Raw genomic sequence first — 10,827 nt, 5'->3', positions numbered from 1 at the left:
TGACTTCGCCGACACCGTGGCCTAGTATGTGCCATATCTTAAATATGTGTGATGGTGCTAGGCTAATTCTATCTTTTGATGAAGCTACTTTGGCTTTATCGTATTAGAACATGTTTTAAAACAGGAATGCCTCATGATGTTTAAAGCACATGTCAGTATTACATTTCATTATGACCTGTTTTATTGTTTTAACATACAGACAATCCACTTGTTATATTAGAGCTTTTGCCCATGTCTTTCTACAGATTTGGAGATGGTCACTACCTACTTGAGTGGAATGGCGAATAGCTCTACTGTCTGGTACGATGGGAATGTGTATGTGTATATGTAGATGTGTAATGTGTATATGTAGATGTAGATATTTGGCATGAATGATTGTGTCATGTATTTCCACTGGATTTACTTTAGAGTCATCCATAAGACCTGTTACCATGTGATAGGTGATCACAGCGGCTGCAGGAGTAGATGACCAGACCCGTTTGAGGATATAGTATAACAATACCCCTTTAACATCCTTTATTTACCTCAACATAACAGCACAATTGGATGGGATACTGGTGTCAGCATACTTATTCAAGATTACAGTAACTGATTCTTAACCAGTAAACTTTATTTAAATAAGAGGTAAACTTAAAATGAGAAACTAAAATGGACAATATATTGAATTTATATGATGATGCCACCAGCGATTAGCCGGTGAAATATACAATACACGATAAGTACAAGCATAAATTCTTAAGGAAAATAGAATGTTTATCTATGAATAGCACTATGTGAAACAAAATTACTCGTAGGCACTGCTAGTGAAATTATTAACTGAACTTCAACTTCAAATTCAAATATCGCAATTCTATTAAAAGCTTGATTATCGTAAGTATACAACCAATGCCTTGTCAATGGGACTTTACGCAAGATATAAGTTTACAGGTATTAAACAAACCTATTTTAGAGAAAAACAGAAAAAATCTTTCCTTCGAACAGCAATTTTAGTTTGTCTCTTATGCATCCTGACGGGGCAAGTAGGATCAATACCCTCTACTTCCTCTTATCTAAAACACCATGACTTGCAATTAAAAACTTTTTTAAAATAGATTCTTTCTGAGCAACATTGTCTGGTGGCACTACGGCATCCTTCAGAGAGCTTAGGCTACAATGACTGTGCCTACCGGTGGCATCACCTACAGCAGCCTCAAACACAACGCAAACAAACAAGCTGCAATTTACAATGTAGGGAAAAACCAACAAATTTACAGTCCGCATTGTGACTCTTGTGAACCGTGAGCCTTTTACACAACACTAATTTAAGACAGCATAAACATTATTAACTGATCAGAGGAATCAATTGTTTCACTAAATACCAAAACAGCTCTTATTACGGCTCACATAGACAACTTTCAGATAAAGGGGTGAAAATTATTTATGACTAGTCGAATTCCACCATTAATCTTTAGATAACCACAGAGCAAACAAACAGCGTATTAGTATTTAATAACATGTTATGGAAGCACTGGGAGATTAAGAGGCCTAAGTAATTTAAGTAACACCAAGCACCAGTAACGTTCAGCAGAAAGATTTGAAATTTACAGTAATAATGACAGCTCCCAGATTTAATGTAGTTTAAGAATCACTAGCAGAACTACAGGCCCTTGGCGTTTTTCACTGGCGTCACATTAAAGCATCTCAAATGGTACGTGCCTGGTACAACCATACAAACTCATTCTTAAGACACAATCATTAACACAGGCCACATGAACATATACTACAAACTGATTTAAATAGGTATAGCATTATAGAAGGGGCAGAAGTCGGGCATTGCTGAGCCACCATGTACAGAAGTGTACTCATTATATGGTAATGTTTCCGACAGGAAAATTACTGCCAAAAACTTGGTATTTCGGAGCACAGAACTTAAAACGGCTCACCTGCTAGAAACGACACTGTCGGTAACAGCAACATGAGGGTTAAAATATTGCGTGTTACTACAGGACGAGACACAGACACACCCAGGATTGAATCGCCCACGGACAGTAACGGCTTCCATTGCAGACACTGCTAACCCCAGTTCCGATCCTTGAACGTGACCTCACCGCGCCGACCGACTCAGTTGTGTCGCTCTTGTGCGTCACGCCCAAACCAACAGCGGCCCCGCGCTGTTTCAGGGCTTACTGCTCGCTGCGACCACCGTTGCCACCGTTGAGTACTGCCCTCTCTCGGACGAGCTCATACCTTCCACCAACAGCGCTGGAAACGGACTCGTCAGCCAGTCTTAAGCAGTACCTCTTAAATTTCACTTGGCCGATCAAGCCACGGCAAAGCAAGCTAAGGCGAAGAGGCGGCAGACCGCTGGCACCAGAAATGAAGAAAAGGCGCCAAGTCTGAACATGTTCATATGCTCAACACATCTGTGAATGAGCTAGTGACGTCAAATAATACCAGTCTGGAACTGGGTGGAACCTTTCTAATATTGTCTAAGAAGACTATGCAATTTATGATTCCCAATGAAGGTTTCAATCTGTTTTCCTTTCCTTCATCTAATACTCGTATATCTCTGTCGCCAGGAAATAACAAGAAGCGTAATGCACTGAAGCCCCCAAGATACTGGTATAGGCATGCATATTAAAATACAGAGGTATGTAAACTGGCAGAATACAGCGATGCGGTCGGCAAAAAAGGGACCAACGACGAAGAGAATCGGTCAGCGTGACAGAAGTGCAACCCTTCCACAGATTGCTGCAGATTTCAATGCTGGGTCATCAGCAAGTGTCAGCGTGCGAACCATTCCACCAAACATCATCGATACAGGACTTCCGGAGACGAAGGACCACTCGTGTACCTTTGATGACTGCAAGACACAAACTTACACGTCTCGCCTGGGCTCGTTAACACCGACATTGGACTGCTGATGATTGGAAATATGTTGCCTGGTCGGACGAGTCACGTTTCAAATTGTGTCAATCAGATGGACGTGTCCGGGTATTGAGACAAATGGTTGAAATGGCTCTGAGCACTATGGGACTAAACTTCTGGGGGCATTAGTCCTCTAGAACTTAGAACTACTTAAACCTAACTAACCCAAGGACATCACACACACCCACGCTCGAGGCAGGATTCGAATCTGCGACCATAGCGGGTATTGAGACAACCTCATGAATCCATCTAACCTGCATGTCATTAGGGGACTGTTCAAGCTGGTAGAAGCTCCGAACTGGTGTGGGGCGTGTGCAGTTGCAGTGATATGGGTTCCCTGATACGTCTAGATACGACTCTGACAGGCTACACGTACGTAAGAACCCTGTCTGATAACCTGCAATCATTCATATACATTTTGCATTCCGACGGACTATTCTAGCAGGCCAATGCGACACCACATGTCCAGAATTCCTACAGAATGGCCCCAGGAACACTCATCTGAGTTTAAACACTTCCACTGTCCGTCAAACTCCCCACACATGAACATTATTGAGCATATCTGGGACGCCTTGCAACGTACTGTTCAGAAGAGATCCCCACCCCCTCGTACCCCTACGGATTTATGGACAGCTTACTGAATTCATGGTGTCAGTTCCCTCCAGAAACACTAAAGATATTGAAACTTCCTGGCAGATTAAAACTGTGTGCCCGACCGAGACTCGAACTCGGGACCTTTGCCTTTCGCGGGCAAGTGCTCTGTGAGTACCGGGCGTGAGTCGTGCTTCGGTAGCTCAGTTGGGAGAGCACTTGCCCGCAAAAGGCAAAGGTCCCGAGTTCGAGTCTCGGTCGGGCACACAGTTTTAATCTGCCAGGAAGTTTCATATCAGCGCACACTCCGCTGCAGAGTGAAAATCTCATTCTGGAAACATCCCCCAGGCTGTGGCTAAGCCATGTCTCCGCAATATCCTTTCTTTCAGGAGTGCTAGTTGTGCAAGGTTCGCAGGAGAGCTTCTGTAAAGTTTGGAAGGTAGGAGACGAGGTACTGGCAGAAGTAAAGCTGTGAGTACCGGCCGTGAGTCGTGCTTCGGTAGCTCAGTTGGTAGAGCACTTGCCCGCAAAAGGCAAAGGTCCCGAGTTCGAGTCTCGGTCGGGCACACAGTTTTAATCTGCCAGGAAGTTTCATATCAGCGCACACTCCGCTGCAGAGTGAAAATCTTATTCTGGAAACATCCCCCAGGCTGTGGCTAAGCCATGTCTCCGCAATATCCTTTCTTTCAGGAGTGCTAGTTCTGCAAGGTTCGCAGGAGAGCTTCTGTAAAGTTTGAAAGGTAGGAGACGAGGTACTGGCAGAAGTAAAGCTGTGAATACCGGGCGTTAGTCGTGCTTCGCTAGCTCAGTTGGTAGAGCACTTGCCCGCGAAAGGCAAAGGTCCCGAGTTCGAGTCTCAGTCGGGCACACAGTTTTAATCTGCCAGGAAGTTTCATACCAGCGCACACTCCGCTGCAGAGTGAAAATCTCATTCCAGTAAAGATATTAGTCGACTCCATGCCACATCGTGTTGCGACACTTCTGCGTGCTCGCGGGGAACCTACACCATGTTAGGCATGTGTACCAGTCTCTTTGGCTCTTCAGTGTTAAATGACACGATTGGGCGTACTGAAATACGGTCTTTATGCCATTTAGGTAAGCAAAAGATAACCTAAGACAAAGGCTAATGAGTGCTATTGTTGTGGTTTTTTTTTTTAAATAATTTAAACATACAATAACGGAAAATTCTATAAATAACGTTTATGTATAAAATATGTAACTCCAACCAACTTTAAGAAACTATAAACACCTTCTTCGCTAAAACGGTTGGCTAACATTACTATTTCTAATGTTTGGACTGACCATTTTGGCAGGCAAGGACGTCGCAGCAGTGATGACGCGGAGTTCGTGGGAGGTTGGACGGTGCTGAGCGGCTAGATTCTTGAGCTGGGTTTGGCCACCGTCGTTCCGTGGGCTGCATTCCGGCTACGTGCATTACATTCCTTCGCCTTCCTAGCAGCTTCTGCACTGTTTGCTCAGCCAACCTGTTGCGCCCCTCTCTGCTTTCTGCTGCGTATAAGCCAGAGCGCTTTCAAAATACACTGCCCGTTATAAATTCAGGGAGAAAAGAAGCGTTGCCCAGCACTGAAAACCCTTTTAAAAACCAAACACCAGTGGACCTTCGTTTAAAGCAGTTAGTAGCTAAGGCGTCGAGAAGACTTGTAATGCAGAAGATTAGAAACTGATGTTATCTCAAAAGATGTTACTGTCAGAAGCAGGATTGTTGAATGCTTCTTATTACAATACTCGTCAATTGAGTTTTTAACTGGAAATAGAGGATTCACTAGCAGGACACTCAGGATATCATTTTTTGAATGAGAGCAAATATGAAAGTATAATGGAAGTTCATCACATTAAACAAGCACGTAATATAGATCCAACTGAATTATAAGCAATCAGAATCCACATTTCATAAGTAAAACTCAAAGCGATTAAAACTTGAAGCGTATTTATAAAGACTCGCTGTAATTCGTGTCGTGGATGAACCACTTGACTACCAGTCGCAACCACACTATCAAAAACTATCTGTGGAGGAAGTGCTTAAAATAGCCAAGGTTATATAATGCTGTACACACAGTATGATGCCACTATTCGATTACGAATTGGGTAGTAAAAATTGGTTCAAATGGCTCTGAGCACTATGGGACTTGAGAGTTGAGGTCATCAGTCCCCTAGAACTTAAACCTAACTAACCTACGGAGATCACACACATCCATGCCCGAGGCAGGATTCGAAACTGCGATCGTAGCGGTCGCGCAGCTCCAGACTGTAGCGCCTAGACCAGTTCGGCCACTCCATCCGGCGAATAGGGTAATATCTTCAAGGACTGGAAGAAATGGTATTGCTGCACTGTACTGTGATACAAATATATTCATCTTCCACAGATCTTACGAAGGAAAGGATCAAGTTTACGCACGCTGTTTCATGCCCCAACATGTTGAGTTTTCTTCATAAGTTTAATCACTGAATTTTACCTGTTTCAGAAATTGATATGCTCCTATGAACGAATGGACCAATGATATGGGATTCGTCCAAATACGATGTCGAATCCTCTTTTGCCAGCCGTATTGCAGCAATTCGATATGGGATGGGATCAACAGGTCGTTGGAGATCCCCTGAAGAAAATTGAGCCGTGATGCGAAACTATTGCCGATGCTCTATTTTGTGCGCGGATTGACCATCGATTATGTCCTACAAACGTTCGATAGGATGCTTGTCGTGCGATCTGGGCTGATGCCCAATAACATGGCATAACATGCCAACTGCAGGAAAAAACTGTCTCCAAGTAGACGAACATAACCATTTCCAGTCAACTTCATTTCAGCTAGATCTGACGACCCAATCCATTCCAGGCAAACACTGCTCATACGTTTACAGAGCCACCACGAGCTTGCACAGTGTCTGGTTGACAACTTCGGACCATGTTTTCGTGGGGCCAACGTCACATTCGAGCTCTGCTAGCAGAAACAGGGGATCACCTGTCCAGGCCACGATTTTCTATCATCTAGGGTGCAACTGACATGATCACCAGGCAAAGGGAGGCTCTGCAAGCGATGTCGTACTGTCAGCAGCATCATTCGCGTCGGTCGTCTGCTACCATAGCCCAATAACGCCAAGTCTTGCTGTGTGTGCGTCTCACACTGATTTCTGCGGTTCTTTTACGTAGTTCTGCTGTCTGTTAGCACTGACAATTCTACGCAAACGCTCCTGTTCTCCGTTATTAACTGAAGGCCATCCGCCACTGCATTGTATGTGGTGAGAGTGTAAGTAGGCTGTTTATGTTTTCTTTATGAAAGTAGGCTGTTTAGGTTCTTATATTGGTAACGCCGCCGCCACGTAGCGCTCTCTGTATGAAAATCACTGGCTGTGCTGTGTGCAGCCTGTGGCTAGTTTGCATTGTTGTCTGCCATTGTAGTGTTGGGCAGCGGCAGCTGGATGTGAACAGCGCGTAGCGTTGCGCAGTTGGAGGTGAGCCGCCAGCAGTGGTGGATGTGGGGAGAGAGATGGCGGAAGTTTTGAAATTGAACTGCTATATATATTATGATTATTAAGGTAAATACAGTGTTTGTTCTCTATTAAAATCTTTCATTTGCTAACTATCCCTATCAGTAGTTAGTGCCGTCCGTAGTTTGAATCTTTTATTTAGCTGGCAGTAGTGGCGCTCGCTGTATTGCAGTAGGTCCAGTAACGAAGATTTTTGTGAGGTAAGTGATTTCTGAAAGGTGTAGTTTAATGTTACTCAGGGCCATTCTTTTGTAGGGATTTTTGAAAGTCAGATTGCGTTGCGCTAAATAATATTGTGTGTCAGGTTAAGCACAGTCGTGTATAAATTTTTCTAAGGGGACGTTTCAAGAGGTAATGCCTGAAATCTGATATCCACAACACACTCTTGACATGTTGGAACTTGAGATATTGAATTAACTAACGATTATCGAAATGGAATGACCCATGCATCTATCTTCAACTACCACACACGTTAAAAGTCTGCTAATTCAATCGTGCGGCTATATTCGTATCGGAAACCTTTTCACATGGGTCACCTGAGTAATAATGACAGCTTCGAAAGTGCAGTGCCTGAGCAATGCACGGCTCGCGTTGATACCATTTACTGTTGTCGTCTTCTATTACGGTACTGCTGCCTCATTTTCTTATTCCATTTGCTGGTGTCACTAACTTCCTGCCTTACTTGACCGTGAGCGGCAGCAGCAGAGCATATCGGTAAGTGCACTGTCTTACCATCTCCGGAGCAACCAGTAGTACACTCCTGGAAATTGAAATAAGAACACCGTGAATTCATTGTCCCAGGAAGGGGAAACTTTATTGACACATTCCTGGGGTCAGATACATCACATGATCACACTGACAGAACCACAGGCACATAGACACAGGCAACAGAGCATGCACAATATCGGCACTAGTACAGTGTATATCCACCTTTCGCAGCAATGCAGGCTGCTATTCTCCCATGGAGACGATCGTAGAGATGCTGGATGTAGTCCTGTGGAACGGCTTGCCATGCCATTTCCACCTGGCGCCTCAGTTGGACCAGCGTTCGTGCCGGACGTGCAGACCGCGTGAGACGACGCTTCATCCAGTCCCAAACATGCTCAATGGGGGACAGATCCGGAGATCTTGCTGGCCAGGGTAGTTGACTTACACCTTCTAGAGCACGTTGGGTGGCACGGGATACATGCGGACGTGCATTGTCCTGTTAGAACAGCAAGTTCCCTTGCCGGTCTAGGAATGGTAGAACGATGGGTTCGATGACGGTTTGGATGTACCGTGCACTATTCAGTGTCCCCTCGACGATCACCAGTGGTGTACGGCCAGTGTAGGAGATCGCTCCCCACACCATGATGCCGGGTGTTGGCCCTGTGTGCCTCGGTCGTATGCAGTCCTGATTGTGGCGCTCACCTGCACGGCGCCAAACACGCATACGACCATCATTGGCACCAAGGCAGAAGCGACTCTCATATCTGACGACGACACGTCTCCATTCGTCCCTCCATTCACGCCTGTCGCGACACCACTGGAGGCGGGCTGCACGATGTTGGGGCGTGAGCGGAAGACGGCCTAACGGTGTGCGGGACCGTAGCCCAGCTTCATGGAGACGGTTGCGAATGGTCCTCGCCGATACCCCAGGAGCAACAGTGTCCCTAATTTGCTGGGAAGTGGCGGTGCGGTCCCCTACGGCACTGCGTAGGATCCTACGGTCTTGGCGTGCATCCGTGCGCCGCTGCGGTCCGGTCCCAGGTCGACGGGCACGTGCACCTTCCGCCGACCACTGGCGACAACATCGATGTACTGTGGAGACCTCACGCCCCACGTGTTGAGCAATTCGGCGGTACGTCCACCCGGCCTCCCGCATGCCCACTATACGCCCTCGCTCAAAGTCCGTCAACTGCACATACGGTTCACGTCCACGCTGTCGCGGCATGCTACCAGTGTTAAAGACTGCGATGGAGCTCCGTATGCCACGGCAAACTGGCTGACACTGACGGCGGCGGTGCACAAATGCTGCGCAGCTAGCGCCATTCGACGGCCAACACCGCGGTTCCTGGTGTGTCCGCTGTGCCGTGCGTGTGATCGTTGCTTGTACAGCCCTCTCCCAGTGTCCGGAGCAAGTATGGTGGGTCTGACACACCGGTGTCAATGTGTTCTTTTTTCCATTTCCAGGAGTGTATTTCCGGGTCGTCGTGTGGCTGGCAGTCAGTTGGAGACGGATCAGCAGTGCAGTCGGGACGCAGCAGCAGTGAAGTCGGGGCGGAGCACAGGTGAGGCGCCAACAGCCAGTGCTCGCCGACCGCTCGCGACATACATGAACTGTCCGACGTAGGGAGACTGAAGCGGGACGACAGTTGATTGGTCGTTCGGTTGGTTATCACATCGGAAGATGTATATTTGGTCCTTTCGCCGTTTCCAGTCCTAGCATTTGGTCGGTTGGCGTGTTGCAGCGAGGAAATATCTGCGACCTGTAGTTTGGCTGAGGCCGCTGCGGCGCCCACGAGTGGTTGGAGTGTGTGGTGGTGTTCCCATTGCCACGAAGTCCGTGGCTCAGCGATCCTGGACACGAAAGTTGAGTTCTAATTTAATCTACCAACAAGTCACAACTATTTACTTTGTGTCGTTTGGATTTCGTTTTTGGCTGTTGGGACATTCCCACGAGCAACTACGTGTGTTTTCAAGTTGGCAGATTTTAGCCACCCTCCGGTGGAGTTTAACTGTACTTGGTTATTTTGAATTAAAGTGCACCAGCGGAATCTTCTGCATTTGCCTTGTCGCCGTTAACGATCTGGTTACCTGCTCTGGCCACTGACGTAACTTCATGCAGTGTGTTTTCCTCTTCGTGTTGTCACTGTCCAGAACGGTGTGTAGTTTGACAGCTCAATGCATAATTGGTTGTGGGCGTCAATACCTTCTAAGTGGTTCCATTGAACTCCCTGTTGTGCGCTGGCTGGGTGTAGCGGAAGTTATCTTGTCGGTGGGTCCATTGACTGTCTGTCGGTTCGGTTGTCATCGGATTGAGATTGGGCCGACTGCCTGTCTCACCTAAGCGAGTGTTAAGAGTTTGAATTCCAGGCCGACCCTCGGTATCTTCTGAGCGCCGTTGGGTGAACTGCCTTTTCTTATTTGTTCTCGTTGTTTGTATTTGTATGGCTCCCAGCCGATTTTTAAATTAGGCTTGTTTTTCACTCAAGGCATAAAATTCTTCTGGCTTCCACCTAATGAAAGAACTGTTTTAAGGCAAGGCCTTCGGCCTTTTAAAAATTTGTTTGGGTTTGAGTCTTAAATGATGGGCCTTTAGCCAATGTCTTTTAAAAGAAAGTTGTTTGCCCTTAAGGTGTCAGACTGCTTGTTCCTTCAACCTAGTTAAAGAACTGTTTTAAGGTAAGGCCTTCGGTCTTTTAAAAATTTATTTGGGTTTGTGTCTTAAGTGATGGGTCCTCAGTCGATTTTTAAATTAAATTAGTTTTGCTCTTAAGGAGTCCGTTTGTTTGGGCTTTCAGCCTAATTATAGAATTGTTTTAAGATAAGGCCTTTTGCCTTTAAAAATTCAGATTTTGGTTCGAGTCTTAAGTTATTGGCTTTCAGCCGATTTTAAATTAAAGTGGTCTTTCCCTTTGGGCATGAGATTGTATGGCGTATTCAGCCGGTTATTAAGTTCAAAAATTTAATACTTTTTTTAAAAGTTTCTTGGCTCTTGTAATGATTGGTCAAATAAATAAAGTTGTATGTTTGAGTGTAACTGACATTCCCAGAGGGGTCAGGGATTTCCTCTGCCTCGTGGTGACTGGGTGTTGTGCGATGTCCTTAGGTTAGTTAGGTTTA

At 45.9% G+C, this 10,827-nt stretch overlaps 1 non-coding gene across 1 annotated transcript; it reads left to right on the top strand.

Moving 5' to 3' along the window:
* Window positions 1-3,990: 3,990 nt before the first annotated feature.
* On the top strand, window positions 3,991-4,065 carry Trnal-caa (transfer RNA leucine (anticodon CAA)). The gene has a single exon. It is a non-coding gene; the product is annotated as a tRNA-Leu (tRNA).
* The last annotated feature ends 6,762 nt before the right edge of the window (window positions 4,066-10,827 follow it).

The sequence above is a fragment of the Schistocerca cancellata genome, chromosome 2 (assembly GCF_023864275.1).
Source record: "Schistocerca cancellata isolate TAMUIC-IGC-003103 chromosome 2, iqSchCanc2.1, whole genome shotgun sequence".
Lineage (NCBI taxonomy): Eukaryota > Metazoa > Arthropoda > Insecta > Orthoptera > Acrididae > Schistocerca > Schistocerca cancellata.
The sequence above is the reverse complement of the archived record's forward strand: the minus strand, read 5'-3'. Positions and strand labels throughout refer to the sequence as shown.